General features: G+C 37.0%; 1 pseudogene; it reads left to right on the forward strand.

Annotated features, from left to right (window-relative positions):
- Window positions 1-7,696: 7,696 nt before the first annotated feature.
- Window positions 7,697-9,208, forward strand: LOC148001517 (solute carrier family 25 member 36-like; annotated as a pseudogene).
- Window positions 9,209-19,765: the final 10,557 nt, after the last annotated feature.

The following is a 19,765-nucleotide window of genomic DNA, read 5'->3' on the forward strand; positions in this document are numbered from 1 at the left end:
CCCACTATTATTAAGTAATTTTTGTTTCCATAACAAAACAAAATTTTAAGTTCAAGTAAATTATTTTTCTAAAGATAACATGATAATATGGAATGTATATTTGTCTAGGTTTTTTTTGTTTGTTTGTTTTGTTTTGTTTTACCTTAATGACATTCTTTTGGAAGAAGTCAATTAAAATATTTATTTAGAGATCCACTGAGACAGCTCAATGAATAAAGGCAAGTAGTGCAAACCTAAGCAATTGAATACTTAACTTACTTAATGGAAAAAGAGATATGATCACTACACATTGTCCTTTGACTTTCACATGCGTTATGGAGTGAATATATGAATAAACATATATAAACATCATACAAACTACACAAATATAATTCCTTTTATATAATTTAATTTAAAATACTGTATAAACATAATGAAAAATATAATGCTTATAAACATCTCATGCAGGCTAAGGAGAATGAAAGAGAAAAGTCAGCCCAGAACATAGAGTATACAACCTTTTATTGTTCAAAAAGAAATGAGAATAGAATGAGAACCCTGGTTTTCCAAACTGCAGAATGAGAAGGAGGATCAGGAGGAGGAGGAAGAGGAGGAGGAGGAGTGGAGGAGGAGGAGGAGGAGGAGGAGGAGAAGGTGGCAAAACTTTTTCCTCACAACTTATCCACTCAGTTTGTTATACTTCTTTTCTAAGTTTGACCTGGTGCACAATGGTGAAACAAGTCTTAAGGTGTGAATGTATAAAGATTCTCTGCACTTGGGCTGGAAAGATGGCTTAACAGTGAAGAACATTGCTGCTCTTCCAGAGAACTGCTGTTTTGCTCACAAGGCACACTTCAAGCAGATCATGGCCATCTGTAACTCCACAATTAGCACCTTAGACACCTTCATCTGACCTTTAACAAGAATTATATCCCTGTACCCAAACTCAAATTCAGACAAAATATGCTTTTAATTTAAAAAATAAAAGAGTATCTTTGTCCTGATATTCAACTAAGCACATGTATCCCAGGGGTTCAACATACTCTTTTCCAGAGATCTAATTTAAAATTATCAGACTCAATTGCTTGGGTAAATATATATCTCGGTAACTATAGAAATCATATAGAATGAAGCAAACACATTCTATGTTATATGGCCATCACAGGCATCACACAGGAAAGTTTTAAACTCCTTAGGAGATACATATTTTCAGAATGATCACAAACATGAATTCCTTTGTTCTGCTTGAATAAGTAAGTGGGAGCTGCATTCTGTGAAGTAGGTGCAAGCTGAGGCTACCAAAGAGGCACATGCTAAACATGGGGTAAGAAGTGCTAGGTAAATATGTAGTTTTAATTTGTTTTAATTTGACAAATCTACCAAAGACCTCTTCACACACTTGTTGCTCAACATCCCTGCATCTTAGACTGTTGATAAGCTAAGGAATTTGGAATCTTCTATCAGTTGCTCTATTTTGATGATTCAGAAATACCAGTGATAATTAGAGGTAGAAACAAAACAAAAGAAGTTTTTCACCATCAGTGGAGTCTATGACTATATGTGGAAGACAAAATGCCTAAGAGCTGTAGCAGTGCTTGGTATGTGTGTGATCTAGGATGTGTGAGTAGATGTTTATGTGACTATATATGATCAGGTATATGTTTATGTAAGTGTAGATTGTGGGGGAACATATGTGTATAAGTACACATGTGTGTGATCATGTATAAGTGCATCTGTATTTGAGTGTGTTAGTATGAATAAAACATAACAATCTAAAAATATCTACGTGTAAAACTCAAGGGTTCTCATATGTGAAACAAAACCTGGAATTATGCATGGAACTCAAATATAAAATACATGATAAAAAAAAAAGCAGGAGAACCTGAATTCCATCTGTTGAATTCTGTCATAAAGCCATGGTGGTTCACACCTCTAATTGCAGCACTGTGGAGATGAGGCCACCTAGATGCACTGGTCAACATGTGGTCCTAGAGAAAGAACCTATTTCAAATTAAAGGAGGATAGCTCCTGCACAACTGCATCTAAGTTTGAACTGTGGTCCCGCCATGCAGAATATGAGTTTTTAGTACCCAGTATAGCATCTCCATATGTGTGTATCTGGAGTCACTTCAACACCCCATGCACATAGAAAATGAAATTAAACTTTGTTCCACTTTCAGTAACTTTTCTTTTAGTCTCCACCCACGCCCTCAAGATCAATACTTTCCTTTCTCATCTTACTCCTAGTTACAATTATGGAATGAGGCAGCCACGCCTACAACAGGATACATAGAATTCTTCTCTGTACTTGTCTTTTGTGGACACTCCAGGCTGGATTTTAAGACCATACTCTGGAATTTGGGAGCAAGAAAACTCATTTTCTTCTAACCAGGGAAATGTAGGTTAAAGTCATCTATTAAACTCTCTACCTGGAGCCACAGATTTTATTTAACCTTAATAACTTGTAAATATCACAATTCTCTACTTGGAGTTAGTGACTAATTTTTCCCTATCTAAATTCCAAACTATGGATGAAATTCCCCATATGATTCGGGTAAGCTCTGTACTCTCTTCTTAAAAATAAACTTAAATCACCTTTTAATAATACCTTTCATTAAGAAATAGATGGTCTAACTAGGATTTCAATCCAAAATTCCCTTGCAGCCCAAGTTAGAAAGAATATGAGTATCCTGAAAGACTTTTTTAAAGCAGCTTTTATCTCTAACTCTCTTAATTGTTAACTACTTCTCACAAGGCAGGGGACCTGCAACCTGTCATCCAAGGCTGTTTCTCTTTCTTTGTTTAAAGTTCCTGGGCTTGAGACATCACATGACTCAACATGGCACTGACTTCCTCTTATTTAGAAAATAAACCTTTTTCTCAACTCTTAGGATTACTAGTGGATTCTCGCACAGCACATTGGTTCTCCAACTATTTTTGTAAAATTATATAAGGGTCTGTCTTTTCCCCCAACTAGATCCAGCCCTGCAGTTATTTGGGGGATATCTTGCCAGAAACACACCTCCCAACTCTGTGTTGGTCCAGTGTCTCTGCCACCACACACTTTCCCAAATTGAAATTGCCAAAAGAAAGAACACACAACCCAAAAACCTCTGATCCAATTGATAAGATATAATTGCCCATTTAAACATACAATGTCCGGTACACATCCATCCCTTAATAACATTCCTAACAACCTGAAATGGAATCTTAACATCAACCTCCATGTTGCCCTGATGACTTCTCCTCCTGTCTCCTCCCATTCCAGTCTCCTCCTCTTCCCTCAAACTACTCATGTATCAGGAAACTGCCCATCCTTCCTTCTCATGCAATGACAGGCCTTATTCTCTGTTGTACCTATATCACCTGTATGCCAATATCCCACAAACATTCTTAGTCATCAGGGAAATGCAAACCAAAACAACCTTGAGATTCTCACACCAATCAGAATGGCTAAGATCAAAAACTCAGGTGAAAGTAGATGATGAGGAAGATATGGAGAAATAGGAATACTCCTCCGTTGTTGGTGGGGTTACAAACTGCAATTACACTGTGAAGTCCGGTGATTCCACGGAAAATTAGACATAGTAATTCCTGGGGATCCATCTATGCTTTTCCTGGGCATACACCCAAATGATGCCCCAACATATTACAAGGAAACATGCTGCACTATGGTAGCCTTTTTTTTTTTAATCTTGTTGAGAATTTTTTATTTTTTTCCTTTTTTATTGGATAATTTTTATTTACATTTCTTATATTATCCCCTTTAACTCTTTCCTGTCCATAAGCCCCATTTTCACCCCTCCCCCTTCTTTAAGGAGGTTGTTTTGGCATCTCCATTAGAGGAGTTAGAGAATGGACTTTAGAATCTGAAGGGGATTCAATCCTTATTTATAATAGCCAGAAGCTGAAAAGAACCTAGATGTCCTTCAACAGAGGAATGGATACAGAAATGATGGTACATTTACACAATGGAGTACTACTCAGCTATTAAAAACAATGAATTCATGAAACTCTTAGCCAAATCAATGGAACTAGAAAATGTCATCCTGAGTGAGGTAACCCAGTCACCAAAGAACACACATGGTATGCACTTATTGATAAATGAATATTAGCCCAAAGACTTAAAATACATAAGGAAAATTCACAGATAATGTGAAGCTCAAGAAGAAAAAAACAAAATGTAGATGTTTCTGTTCTTCTTAGAAGGAAGTACAAAATACTCATGGGAGGAAGTCCAGGGACACAGAGTGAATCAAAGATTGAAAGAAAGGCCATCCAGATACTGCCTGTCTGGGAATTCGTTACATATGCCATCACCAATCCGGTGACTACTGCTGATCTGAAGAAGTGCTTGCTGACTGAACCAGGTATGGGTGTCTCCTGAGAGGGTGTGCCAGACTCCTACTGATACAGATGAGGATGCTTATAGCTAACCACTGGACTGAAGAATGGGACCCCATTGGGGGAGTTAGAGAAAAGACTGAAGGAACTGAAGGGGTTTGTAACAATATCCAATATCCACCAACCAGATACCACCAAAGCTCCCAGGGATGAAAACACCAACAAATGTGTACACATCGAGCGACCCATGACTCTAGACATGCATGAAGCAGAGCATGGCTTTGTTCAGAATAAATAGGAGGAAAAGCCCTTTGTCCTGTTAGGACTAGTTTGCCCAATATAGGGAAAACCAGGGGTTTGAGATTGGCTAGGGTGGGTAGTAGTGGGACCATCCTCATAGGATCAGGTGGAAGGGGGTAAGGGTATGGGAGAAGGGTGAAAAGGGATATCATCTGAAATGTAAAATACATAAAATACACAATAAATGTGAAATTAAAAAAAGAATAATATAAAATGTTTCTTGTCAATGAGGGTGCTGAGGGTAACTGGAAGGGAACGGGGGACATGAGACATGAAAAATGATGCCAAGACAAGAGTCTGATCAAGGTGACAATTTTATTTTTTCCCAAGGCCAAATTTATACCATAACAGGGGTAACAAAGAGAGGGGGCAAGTGGGAAACATTTACTCAGGCCAAGGACACAGTATTCGTGTGGTTAGCTGATGTCAACAGGATGTTAGAAAGGTCACAGGTTTATCATATCTATTAGTCAGCAGGATGTTGAATTCTCAGTAAGGTTACAGGTCATCACATTGGGTATCTTGACGTCAGATGTATTTCTCAGCAAGGTCAGAATTTTACCATATCATTATTCATCCTGACCACCAGATTTGTATTAGTCTTCTGCAGCTGGCTGGGGATTTTCCATGAACCAAGTCATCCTTAATTAACCATAATAATAACATCAATAATGTAAGGTTTCAAGGGCATTACTCCCAACGGTTTCTCCCCTAGGTTGCTTTCGGCAAGTATATTTTATATTAGCATCAGAAATTAAACTGAGATGGTTTTAATATGTTAAAACAAGACATCTCATTAAATTGGGAGCTTTGCTTATTCCTTAAAAGCTACCGTAGTACTATTGTCCGTGAAGTCCTGCTCAGTGCTAGCCTTACTTACCTAACATTTTTATAGATTTTGTAATCTGACCTCAGGTCTTCATCCTTTGCAACAACTGCACTTACCTGTGGATCTTGTGAATACATCTTCCTGTCAGTGAGAGTTCTAAAAATTTCTCAGACAATATTTCAATTAAATGACTAGTTCTATGTATGAAAACAATAGCCTTAACAATTCTTAGATTATATTCTGGGTTTTATTCCTGCTGCATTGTGCTATATTCCAGTCAGTCCTATATGTCCTGTCTTTAAAACTGCAGCCTAATTATAAATATGCTGAGGAAACACAATTCAGCATTTGTGCCTGACCAACTTCAATCTCAAGCCTGATTCTGTGGATGCCTTATTCTTAGGTCAGGTCTACAGGATGGTGAGGTAGACCTATACTCACTGCCTTTTCTTTCACCTATCAAACATAAGATTCTCCAGATCCAAGGAATATATAGAGTAAGATTCCTCAATCTCATTAACCAACTATTATATTACCATCAATGATCAGTGAAATTGGTTTCAAAAATGAAAACGTGAAGAATTGAAGAGAGACACCCTACATCAACCTCTAGTGGATACAAGTATGCACATGTTAACATGTGTGCTTCAAGCAGATGTACACACACATGTGCGCACAAACACATACACACCACATTATACTAACAAGTACAAGCATGCATATATAAATACATACATACACACATACATACACAGACACATACACACACACATAAGAGAGAGAGAAAGAGCCCATATAATGCAAGGATTATACAAGTTTATTTGTATTAGTTAACAGTACTGACACCTTATATTTGTGGTATGTATCTTAGAGTCAATTCCAGTGTACTGTCAGGAATTTTGTTTTATTTTCTCTGAGTGTTGACAAAAGACATGACCATAAGTTATTGTTTTGGAAAATTCAATTGTATGAAAAGTTACAGATATAGTATTCCCATAGTATTTGTAATGTTCGTGAGCACATACACAAATTTCTACCCCCCTCAATATACTCTTCATTAATTCACCAATAGTATATAAATGCCGGTTTAAGCTCAGGATTGTTCACATGTTCTTGAATATTAGGTAAAATAACATGTCAACTAGAGTACTATCTTTGGGAGGATTTCATTTAAATAATGCAAGGTAAACAGGTAGAGATTATGGCAGTGTAGCTAGTTAAGAAACATACCTATTTTGCAAGCACATGGCTTGGTTCTGAACATGAAAACCCAAAATTCTAGGTGTAAGTACACCTGCTAATTATAACATCATGGAGTTTTAAGGTAATGAAATGCAGATCCCTGTGTCTCAGTGCCAATTTCCCCAGTGTTTCTAAGGAACCCTAGGTTTGCACTAAGAGATGCTGCCTTAAAGTATGACAGATTTTCCGGCTTTGAAACTCAAGGACTTCTCCAGCTTCCTTAGGGAGGCATTCACATGTGTACCTGTACATACAATACCCCATAAAAATAATATGTGTAAGTGAACAAATGCATTTTAAAGGAAGATGAAAAAAACAAATAAGGCTGTAGGGCCTAGAAATGGTAGTGTCTATGTCTGAGCAGCCAGTGTATACTCTCTAGAGTCCATTCAGTCACATTACAGGATGTTATGGAAGCACACACCAGGCCTTTGCAAACACCTATGGGTCTACTGCAGTATTATGTGGCTTTTAATTTTATTTATTCTTCCAAATTAAAATAATCCCTTCGGTTTTTTGAGAGACAGAGTAAAGGACAGAAAAGAGGTTTAAGAATCCAGTTTGTCTAACTTAAGCCACAGTAGAGCTTAGGTAGAAGTAAAAGGTCAGAGCAATCACAAAGTTGGTGAGAACACAATGTGCTTAGGTCAGCATATGTAATCCCCCTTTCCAAAAATTTCTCCAATAAGTGTAAGATATTTTATTTACTCATCTAATTTTTTTTCACACATGTTTTTCTTCTATTTATGAACAATAAGAAAATAAATATATTAACAATGCCTGCCAATCATTTGCTTCAATTAATGTAAAAGGGGAAAATCTAATTGTACTTTACTTTTTCTAATTAAGAAAATACAATGTGTTTTAATTAATGTATTAATTAGATGCTGTTATCTGTTCCTAGAACAGGTACATTATTTGAAAATAAGCCTTGGCCATTTTTTCATGTGTTCTATAGCTTTATTTGATACAATTTTTACTTAATGAAATAAGTAGATGATAATGTCTGTAAGTAAACACTCTATACATGGAGTGAAATTTTCAGTATTTCCACTGTCACTTAGACTATTTTCTTTTGTCCAAGTATGTCATATTCTCTTTTCTCTGGAGTCACATAAATAATGTGCACTCATCCCAAATAGATCATCAAAGAAAGAGAGAAATCATTCCACTTTAGTGGAACTTGGTGAACCTGATGGACACGAACAAGAGCATTGGGTAAAAAAGTCAGTCAGATCACTGAAAACAGAAGACCTAATCCCAACACCACCAACTGCCTGCATTTTCTTGAGGATGGTGTGGGGTTATGGGACCCACCCTGTTGGCAGCCACTAACTCTCTATAATTTATTGTCTAGGAAGTGTCAGTGTGAGCTCTCAGCTAAGGCAACTGCAAGCTTCTGTGAAGGACAGGCTCTCATGAACCCTTCTCCCTTAAAATCTGATAAATGACTATGAACCATGGTAAGAGGTAGAGAATCCTGTGACTGTACTTAGAAGACTCCTGTGTTTGTCTTAGAAGCTTACTGGGTCAACATTTTTCAGTTCTCCTTCAGAGAAATTATGGATGAAGTGGCTAAGTGCCAAGTTCTGCACAGAGGATTGTGCACAAGAATGTCTGCCACTTCTTCAGTATTCTGATATTCAGTGTCCTTCTAAATTTCCTAGAAACTCATGCACTAAATGTATGACTCCATTGTGCTAAATACTATGCCTCACTAAATACCTAGTGGATGCCATTAGATTATGGATAAAAAAAATGTGAATCTATGCATAGTCTGCTGGAATATACTGTGCTGCTTATTCGAACCTCAAGGAAAAGTTGAATGGTGGTTTTGATCCTGATTCTACCCAAATACACACGATTTCAGAAGCAATGACAAGTATTTACTATACATTTTTCCTGAGAAAAGAATGAGATCGTGTTATCTCTTGCTCCCTAACTTCAGGTCATTTCCTGTAGAAATATGGACAAACTTAAACCTCATTTTACTTTAGTCACAGTAACAAAAACCATTTGGCTTATAAAGATTTTGTTCCAACTTGATGCAAGGAATTTTGAGGAAAAGTAATGGGTGCTTTTGAATGTATTCATAAAGTATATCAAAGAGACGGTCTGAGATGATTTTATAAAGGTATGTCTGCCTCATATGCTGGCATATCAGAGACAGTTATGTATTTTGTTATTTTAAAAATTATAAAGCTAAAACTATTGGAATATAGAACTGCTTCTATGATTGAAACTGCTGATGGGTCTGTAAAAGAAGCAGCGAATTTCAGGCTGCCACCTCAAAAACCTGTGCCACAAACCTAGCACATCCACATAAAGTTGCAAGAACAATACTATGTGAAGAAAAAACAAAATTCAGATTTTATTCAGATACTGTCTTTCATTGTTCAAGATGTCTCTGGGGCTATTTACCATGGCCGAACAACTCATCTGATGAGACAGAGTCCAAACCCAGCCATTATGATGGCTACCTACAAACTGGTAGTCTACTTACTCAATGTGTAGTAGCAGGGGCTGCCATGCTGCAGAACAGGAAGACCAAAAGTACACCATGGAATCTTGAAGCCTAATGGTGGTCAGAAACGGTAGCTGGGAAATATGTAACTACAGTGACTTAGTGGAAGTTTCATTTTAGGAAGTAAGGTACCAGACCACATTAATATTTCAAGTGAAGGGAACCAGAAGACAGGGGCACTGGAGCTGCAGGTCCCCCGTGCTCCAGACACCGCCTGGTCCTAAAGGGACCAGAACAACAGTTCTCTGCACCCAAATCCTGTGAGAGGGAGAGTTAAAACATCAGAGGGGCAGACACGCCTGGGAAGCCAGAAGAGAATACACTCTGTGCACATTTTTGACTCCAGAGGAAAACACCTAACACCATCTGGGACGCCGGTGCACAGGGGCTCCTGGAAAAGGGGGCGCAGGCACTCACGGTTGCCACCCTCATGGAGAGCTCAAGAGCAGCCCTCCATAAGCAATTTAAGCAACAGGACATAAGGTAAGATCAACTTTTCTGCTCCAGGTGAATTTCCTTGTGGAATTAGGACACAAGTCCACAGGAACAGTTGAAGACCAGTAGACAGGAACGACTACATGCCCGAAAGCAGAACACTCTGTTCCCATAACTGGCTGAAAGAAAACAGGAAAAAAGGTCTTCAGCACTCCTGACACACAGGCCTATAGGACGGTCTAGCTACTGTCAGAAAAAGCAAAACAAGGCAACACCAGAGACAACCTGATGGTGAGAGGCAAGCATAGGAACCCAAAAATAGAAACCAAGACTACATGGCATCATCGGAGCCCAGTTCTCCAACCAAAGGAAACACTGAATATCCAAACACACCAGAAAAGCAAGATCTAGATTTAAAATAATATTTGATCCTGATGCTGGAGGACTTCAAGAAAGACATGAAGAACTCCCTTAGAGAAACCCAGGAAAATATAAATAAACAAGGAGAAGACTGTAGAGAGGAATCACAAAATTCCCTGAAAGAATTCCAAGAAAAGGCAATCAAACAGTTGAAGAAAATAAAATGGAAATAGAAGCAATAAAGAAAGACACAAGGAAACAAAACTGGATATAGAAAACAAAAGGAAGAGACAAGGAGTCATAGATACAAGCATCAGCAACAGAATAAAAGAGATAGAAGAGAGAATCTAAGGAGCAGAAGATTCCATAGAAATAATTGACGCAATTGTCAATGATAATGTAAAATGGAAAAAGCTACTGGTCCAAAACATACAGGAAATCCAGGAGTAAATGAGAAGATCAAAACTAAGGATAGTAGGTATAGAAGAGAGTGAAGACTCCCAACTCAAAGGAGCAGTAAATATCTTCAACAAAATCATAGAAGAAAACTTCCCTAACCTAAAGAAAGAGATGCCCATAAACATAAATGAAGCCTACAGAACTCCACATACATTGGATCAGGAAAGAAAATCCTACCGTCAACATAATAGTCAAAACACCAAATGTACACACACACAAAAGAAAGAATACTAAAAGCAGTAAGGGAAAAATGTCAAGTAACGTAAAAAAGGAGACCTATCAGAATCACACCAGACTTCTTGCCAGAGAATATGAAAGCCAGACAATCCTGGAGAGATGTCATACAGTCCTTAAGAGAACAAAAATGCCAGCCCAGGTTTCTGAATCCTGCAAAACTCTCAATTGACATACATGGAGAAACCAAGATATTCCTTGACAAAAACAAATTTACACAATGTCTTTCTACAAATCCAGCACTACAAAGGATAATATATGGTAAAGGCAATATAAGAAGGCAAGTTACACACTAGAAAAAAGCAAGAAACTAATCGTCTTGGCAAGAAAACCAAGAGAAGAAAAGCACACAAACGTAATCTCACATACAAATATGAATATAACAGGAAGCAATAATCACTATTCCTTAATATCTCTCAACATCGATGGCCCAAACTCCCCAATAAAAAGACATAGATTAACAAACTGTGTATGCAATGAGGACCCTGCATTCTGCTGCCTACAAGAAACACACCTCAGCAACAAAGACAGACACTACCTCAGAGTAAAAGGCTGGAAAACAACTTTCCAAGCAAAGGGTCTGAAGAAGCCAGCTGGAGTACCCATTCTAATATCGAATGAAATCGAGTTTAAACTAAAAGTCATTAAAAGATAAGGAAGGACACTCCATATTCATCAAAGGAAAAATTCAACAAGGTGTATTCGCAATCCTAAATATCTATGCTCTTAATACAAGGGCACCTACATACATAAAAGAAACATTAGTAAAGTTCAAAGCACACATAGTACTTCACAGAATAATAGTAGGAGATTTCACACCACACTCTAAACAATGTACAGATCATCGAAACAGAAATTAAACAGAGACATAGACAAAGAAAAGTCATGAACCAAATGGACTTAACAGATATTTGTAGAACATTCTATCCTAAAACAAAAGAATATACCTCCTTCTCACCACCTCATGATACTTTCTCCAAAATTGACCATATAATTGGTCATAAAACCGGCCTCAACAGATACAGAAAGATCGAAATTATCCCATGTATCCTATCAGACCACAACAGGCTAAAGCTGGTTATCAATAACAATAAGTGAAGGACACCCACATATACATAGAAGTTGAACAATGCTCTACTCAACAATAACCTGGTCAAGGAATAAATAAAGAAATAAATTAAAGACTTCTTAGAATTTAATGAAAATGAAGGTACAACATACCCAAACTTATGGGACATAATGAAAGCTGTGCTAAGAGGAAAACTCATAGTGCTGAGTGCCTGCAGAAAGAAACAGGAAAGAGCATATGTCAGCAGCTTGAAAGCACACCTTAAAGCTCTAGAACAAAAAGAAGCAAATACAACCAGGAGGAGTAGAAGGCAGGAAATAATCAAACTCAGAGCTGAAATCAACCAAGTAGAAACAAAAAGGACCATAGAAAGAAGCAACAGAACCAAAAGTTGGTTCTTTGAGAAAATCAACAAGATAGATAAACCCTTAGCCAGACTAATGAGAGGACAACGAGAGTGTGTCCAAATTAACAAAATCAGAAAAGAAAAGGGAGACATAACTACAGATTCAGAGGAAATTAAAAAAATCATCAGATCTTACTATAAAAGCCTATATTCAACAAAATTTGAAAATCTGCAGGAAATGGACAATTTCCTAGACAGATACCAGGTACTGTAGTTAAATCAGGAACAGATAAACCATTTAAACAACACCATAACTCCTAGAGAAACAGAAGCAGTCATTAAAGGTCTCCCAACCAAGAGGAGCCCAGGTCCAGACGGGTTTAGTGCAGAATTCTATCAGACCTTCTTAGAAGACCTCATACCAATACTATCCAAACGGACAGAAAACTACTGAATTCCTTCTATGAAGCCACAATTACTCTTATACCTAAACCACATAAAGACCCAACAAAGAAAGAGAACTGCAGACCAATTTCCCTCATGAATATCGATGCAAAAATACTCAATAAAATTCTGGCAAACTGAGTCCAAGGGCACATCAAAATTATCATCCACCATGATCAAGTAGGCTTCATGCCAGGCATGCAGTGATGGTTTAATATACGGAAAACCATCAACGTAATCATTATATAAACAAACAAAAAGAACAAAACCACATAATCATTTCATTAAATGCTGAGAAACCATTATCAAAATTCAACACCCCTTCATGATAAAAGTCCTGGAATGAATAGGAATTCAAGGACCATACCTAAATATAGGAAAAGCCATATACAGCAAACCAATCGCTAACATTTAACTAAATGGAGAGAAACTTGAAGCAATCCCACTAAAATCAGTTACTAGACAAAGCTCCCCACTATCTTCCAACTTATTAAATATAGTTTTTGAAGTTTTATCCCGAGCAATCAGGCAAGAAAAGGAGATCAAAGCAGTATAGTTTGGAAAAGAAGAAGTCAAAATATCACTATTTGCAGATGATATGATAGTATATTTAAGTGATCCCAAAAGTTCCACCAGAGAACTACTAAACCTGATAAATACCTTCAGAAATGTGGCTGGGTATAAAATTAATTCAAATAAATCAATAGCCTTCTTCTACACAAAAGAGAAAAAAGATGAGAATGAAGTTAGGGAAACGATACAATTCATAGTAGTCCCAAATAGTATAAAATACCTCAGTGTGTCTTTAACTAAGCAAGTAAAAGATCTGTATGAAAAGAACTTCAATCCTCTGAAGAAAGAACTTAAAGAAGACCTCAGAAGAATGAAAGATCTCCCATGCTCATGGATTGGCAGGATTAATATAGTAAAAATAGCCATTTACCAAAAGTGATCTACAGATTCAATGCAATCCCCATCAAAATACGAATCCAATTCTTCAGAGAGTTAATAGAACAATTTGCAAATTCATCTGGAATAACAAAAAACCCAGGATAGCTAAAACTATCCACAACAATAAAAGGACTTCTGGGGGAATCACTATCCCTTAACTCAAGCAGTATTCCAGAGCAATTATGATAAAAACTGCACGGTATTGGTACAGAGACAGACAGACCGACCAGTGGAATAAAATTGAAGACCCAGAAATGAACCCACACACCTATGGGCACTTGATTTTTGACAAAGGAACCAAAACAATCCAGTGGAAAAAAAGATAGCGTTTCCATAAATGGTATTGGTTCAACTGGATGTCAACATGTAGAAAAATGCAGATCGATCCATGCTTATCATCCTGTACAAAGCTTAAGTCCAAGTGGGTCAAGGACCTCCACATCAAACCAGATACAATCAAACTAATAGAAGAAAAAGTGGTGAACCATCTTGAACACATGGGCACTAGAGAAAATTTCCTGAATAAAACACCAATCTCTTATGCTCTAAAATCAAGAACTGACAAATGGGATCTCATAAAACTGAAAAGATTCTGTAAGGCAAAGGACACTGTTGTTAGGACAAAACAGCAACCATAAGATTGAGAAAAGGTCTTTACCAATCCTCCAAGAGATAGAGAGCTTATATCCAAAATGTCAAAGAGCTCAAGAAGTTAGACCTCAGGGAGACAAATAACCCTATTAAAAAATGGGGTTCAGAGCTAAAAAGAATTCACAACTGAGGAATTCTGAATGGCTGAGAAACCCCTAAAGAAATGTTCAACGTCTTTAGTAATATTGGAAATGCAAATCAAAATAGCCCTGAGGTTTCACCTCACACCAGTGAGAATGGCTAAGGTCTAAAACTCAGGTGACAGCAAATGCTGGAAAGGATGTGGAGAAAAAGCAACACTCCTCCATTGTGGATGGGATTGCAGACTGGTACAAAAATTCTGGAAATCAGTCTGAAATTTCCTCAGGAAATTGCACATTGAACTACGTGAGGATCCAGCTATACCTCTCTTGTGCATATACCCAAAAGATGCACCAACATATAACAAAGACACATGCTCCACTATGTTCATAGCAGCCTTATTTATAGTAGACAGAAGCTGGAAAGAACCCAGATGCCCTTCAACAGAGGAATGGATACAGAAAATGTGGTACACCTACACAATGGAGCTATCAAAAACAATGCCTTTATGAAATTCATAGGCAAATGATTGGAACTGGAAAATATCCTACTGAGTGAGATAAACCAGTCACAGAAAAACACACATGGTATTCACTTGAAAATATCATACTGAGTGAGGTAACCCAGTCACATAAAAACACACATGGTATTCACTCATTGATAAGTGGCTATTAGCCCAAATGTTTGAATTACCCTAGATGCACAGACCATATGAAACTCAAGAAGGATGACCAAAATGTGAATGCTTCACTCCTTCTTTAAAACAGGAACAAGAAAAAATTTGGGAGGGAATAGGGTTGCAAAGTTTAGAACAGAGGCAGAAGGAATATCCGTTCAGAGCCTGCCACACATATGGCCCGTACATATACAGCCACCCAATTAGGCAAGATGGATGAAGCAAAGAATTGAAGACTGACAGGAACCGGATGTAGATCTCTCCTGAGAGAAACCGCCATAATACAGCAAATACATAGGCGAACGCCAGCAGAAAACCACTTAACTGAGAACTGGAACCCCGTTGAAAGAATCAGACAAAGGACTGAAAGAGCTTGAAAGGGCTCGAAACCCCATATGAACAACAATGCCAAGCAACCAGAGCTTCCAGGGACTAAGCCACTACCTAAAGACTATACATGTACTGACCCTGGGCTCCAACCTCATAGGTAGCAATGAATAGCCTAGTAAGAGCACCAGTGGAAGAGGAAGCCCTTGGTCCTGCCAAGACTGAACCCCCAGTGAACGTGATTGTGAGAGGTAGGGCGGTAATGGGGGGATAATGGGGAGGCGAACACCCATATGGAAGGGGAGGGGGAGGGGTTAGGGTGATGTTGGTCCCGAAACCGGGAAGGAGAATAACAATCAAAATGTAAATAAGAAATACTCAAGATAATAAAGATAATAAAAAAGAACGTGGATTAAAATATATAATTGCATTTTTAGGAGTCAATTTTACCTCTTAAGAAAAATCATTTCTGCTACTATTACCTTTCCTACTTAGGAAAACAAATAACAAAAATATATTAATTCATCATCAGAAAATAAAATTGTCATAGGTAAAAAAAAAAATTTCAAGTGGAGAAATCCTGGGCAGCTTCAGTGAGAATACTTTAAAATGCATTACTTTTTCAAAATTGCCATTTTCTCTATTATGTTTCACCAGCTCCAGTTTTGTTTTACTGGTTTATTAAATTCAGAATATATTGTGAATTCCATAAGCATTTTTGGTCATTTAAACAAAACCATTCTTAAGGATGTTCTGTACTGTAATTTTCCAAAGATGATATTGGAAATTACAGATGACTAACTTGACTTCTCCTGCAGTACTGTATAATAGCAAGTAGATCCTCAATACTTCAGTTCTCCAGAATGGCCTGTCTGTTACAGTGTTTTAAGTTGGTATCAGTAACCACTGTGTTTTGAAAACCAGTGAAATAATATCTCAATATTTCACATTTTCTACATTAAAATGTTTCTGTCACAGGTGAAATATATCCATCCTAATGTGGACATTAACACATCATATGCATGTACTTACTCTTTTTGGGGCTATAAAATGAGCTTGTGGATACTGACTCAGTGACAAAGAGCATCCTCTTACCTTCTTCAATAATGTGATGTAGGAATGGATGTGATTGGATTCATGATGTGGTTATCACAGTCTCATATCTACTTATTTACTTTAAAAGCAGATAATAATGACTAGATTTTTTTCTGCTTACTTTCATATTAAGAATTTTATCATTTGATTTATTTCCACATCTGTATAGGTTATTTTTGGTTGGTAGAGGATATGATAATTTTCAGTTTTGACATTTATAGGATTCTTGAAGTGATACTAATATTTAGGACAATATAAATATTACAGAAGACATCCTCAGTTATCAGATACAGTGAATCTTAGGTGACAGAGAGTGTGATATACTGGAAAAATGTTCTTCTGCCCTAGTTCCCCAAATGCTCTCTCATAAAGGCAGGTTAGTTCTAGTTCATTGGGCTGAAGAGGTAGAGTTTTTAAATGTTGCTATTGAGTCAGCAATATCTTTGAATACTTTAATATAATACATATGGACATTATAAAGGTGTTCGCTGCTATACTATAGATTTTCCTATGGATGTTGCTATACTGGTATATAAAATTTCTACAATTAAACTCTATTGTAGTACTCATCAATGTACTTTAACTTTAAAATTTGCAATGGGTATCTCTTCAAAACGACTTTGGAAATGTACTGTATTGCCTTTTGAGGGTGTAAGAATTGGGATTAAATTTATGTTAATTTCTTTACCATTGCTATGTATTAGACAGACACAGTGTTCATAATATTTTTCTGAATTTTAGGTATGCTTTGGAAATTTTACGTTTTTTTTAGTGTGCTAAGTAATGCCAAAAATTATAAAAATAACCACATGCATTAAAAGCTTTCTCTGATGTTGCCAATGAAGTTTATTCCCTTCTTACATTTCTCACCTTGACTTCCTTTTTATCAGTAACTAGATCTTTTTGAGGTGCTCAATTGGAAAGAATATTCCCATCTATTTGGAGTAGAACGTTACCTCTGAAATTATTGCAGCTTTGGCATCTATTACATGGAACATACCAAAAAATAAATGCCTACCTGGGGGTTACGTTAAATTTGTAGAAAATGTCTCAGGCTATAATGTTTGCTTCTTCAGGTGCTATTGATACTGCCTAACACAGCACCATTTACTCTGTGAAGATCCATAACAATTGTATTGAATGTAGGATATGATCCCCTGTGTTACACAGGTCACAGATGATGAAGAGTGGTGTGAAAGCCAGTAGCCAAGGAACAGCTTGTGAAATCATTATAGCAAATCCATGATAAATGTCCTTCAGGGATGAGCATGTAGTAGTCTGCTTTTTGGAAGTTTCACTTACATTAACCTCTAGTGCATTGTACTCAGCATTTAAAATTAACGTGTGATCTTCAGGAAAGGGGGTTTTAGAGCCTAAGTATTTACTTGTAAAGCAACTGCTAGAAAGGAGCAATGAGGTCCTTTTGTTTTTCCCCTGAGCATTCTCTACAATACTTCACTTTATGACAGAGATAATGCAAAAGGTAAAGGAAAAGAAAATCAGATATATGTTATACATTGTCTATGAAGTATTCTTTGAGGCTTTTAATTGTAATGTTAAAAATGTGCATACTCAGGGCATTGGATTTTTAAAAAACTGGTTTTCAATCATTTAATCTTTTTTTAAATATCTTAAAGAGCTAGGGTGGACCTTGCTGTATACTTTGTGGCAGTTTTCTCAAAAAATTGAACTTCCTCAGTCAGGCTGGAGCAATGGCTCCTAGAAGCAACACTCACACAGCAGCAAGTGCTGTGCTTCAAATGCTTGATAATTGTTTGGGATAATTCAGTTGGTGAATTGTCAAGCTTTTGTGGGTACCATACCGTACTTTAAGTTTCCAGGGAATGATCTACCACCAAACCTCTGTGCTTGTGTTGGTTTTGTTTGTTTTGATTTGGGTTTTTCCTCAAATTTTATTTGTTTGTTTTATTTTTGTGTTGTCCAAGATGACCTTGTTTCCTGATTCTCCTGCCTTTGCCTCCTAAGTGCTGGAGTAACAGGAATGCCCTACATGCTCATGAACTCTAGTCCAGTTCTCATTGTACAACTGTGTAGAACCAAGTTGATCCATTAAAGGAGTTCAAACTAGCTTGCAATTCTGATACCATGACAGCATTGTTAGGTCACACAGTCTAGTACTTTGTCTCATAAACTTGGATGTCTTCTTGTTGTAGAGTTGTTAGGAAGAACATATTAAGAATGTTCAAAAGAATAAATGTTCATTTACTGAAGTCTAAACATTTTTGGCTTTAAAATATCGCTTTGAAATAATGATTTCAGCTTGAAAATCTTAAGTGGTAGAAATCAGTCTCCCCCTTTCTCTGAGGACTCTCTTCATATTTCTTAGAATACTGGCTTTTCTGCCCAAACTGCCAGTACAATAGTGACCCCTGAGGGGCTCTTACACACCTCGATGGTATTTTCTGCCCCCTCACATACCTTTTTCCCTATAACTTTGTTTCTCTTTTACTGTACCTGGATTTTTATGCTATCCATTTTAGAAAATAAGGACTAGTTCTGTTCCATTATTCTAATCTTTTAGAATGTACACACAGTGGATGTGAATTAAACTATATCAATCATGCAGTATAGTCAGGTTCAAAGAGCTGATGAGTTTTGCCAATTACTGTGAGTGTTGCTATTGTTGCATTGTTGTACATGGCCGTAAATCCTGTGCATTTATGTTTGGTTTTCGTTAACTAGCTGACGTTTACTTGAATTAAGATTAATTTTTTTAAATGAATGAGAATCTACATAAAGGCAAACAAAAAAAAACAACAAAAAATAAGAGTCTGCCATGGATCAGAAAATGTCTACATTTAGGTCAAGTGCTCTCTTGATAGAGAGTATCTCAAGCATACAAGAAGCCAGGAGCTTCAAGTTTAGTAAAAAACAAAAACAAAAACAAAAAAATCAAACAAACTAACCAAAAAACAGGAATTGTGAAGAACATTAAATATTAACCTCTGTCCTTCAAATACATGCATAACCAAACCTACTCACAAGCATTTCTATAATACATGGAAACACAAACACACACACACACACACACACACACACACACACACACACACAGAGCACACACATACACTAGGTGACTGAAAATTTAAGGGTATCTTAGCACAGGTTTCCTTCCAGCCTGAATTTCAAATTTGCTCATAGTCAGTAAATCAAACAAGTAAACACTTGCTCCACTTTCTGGATATTATAGCAAACCAAGATTATACTCACACAGTTAATATCCTAATTTGGACAATATCCAGAGAGTAGTGGTATCTGAACTGTATAACCTTTTTCATTCTATGCACTGCAGGAGCATGCAGTCTTCCCACGTCAGTGTGTGCCTTTCAAAACAAAACCTAGAGACTTAATTTGGAATGAACAAAAAGGAAAGAAAGTATGTATTGCCTGTGGTTGAT

The sequence above is a fragment of the Rattus norvegicus genome, chromosome 13, assembly GCF_021556685.1.
Source record: "Rattus norvegicus strain SHRSP/BbbUtx chromosome 13, alternate assembly SHRSP_T2T, whole genome shotgun sequence".
Classification (NCBI taxonomy): Eukaryota; Metazoa; Chordata; class Mammalia; order Rodentia; family Muridae; genus Rattus; species Rattus norvegicus.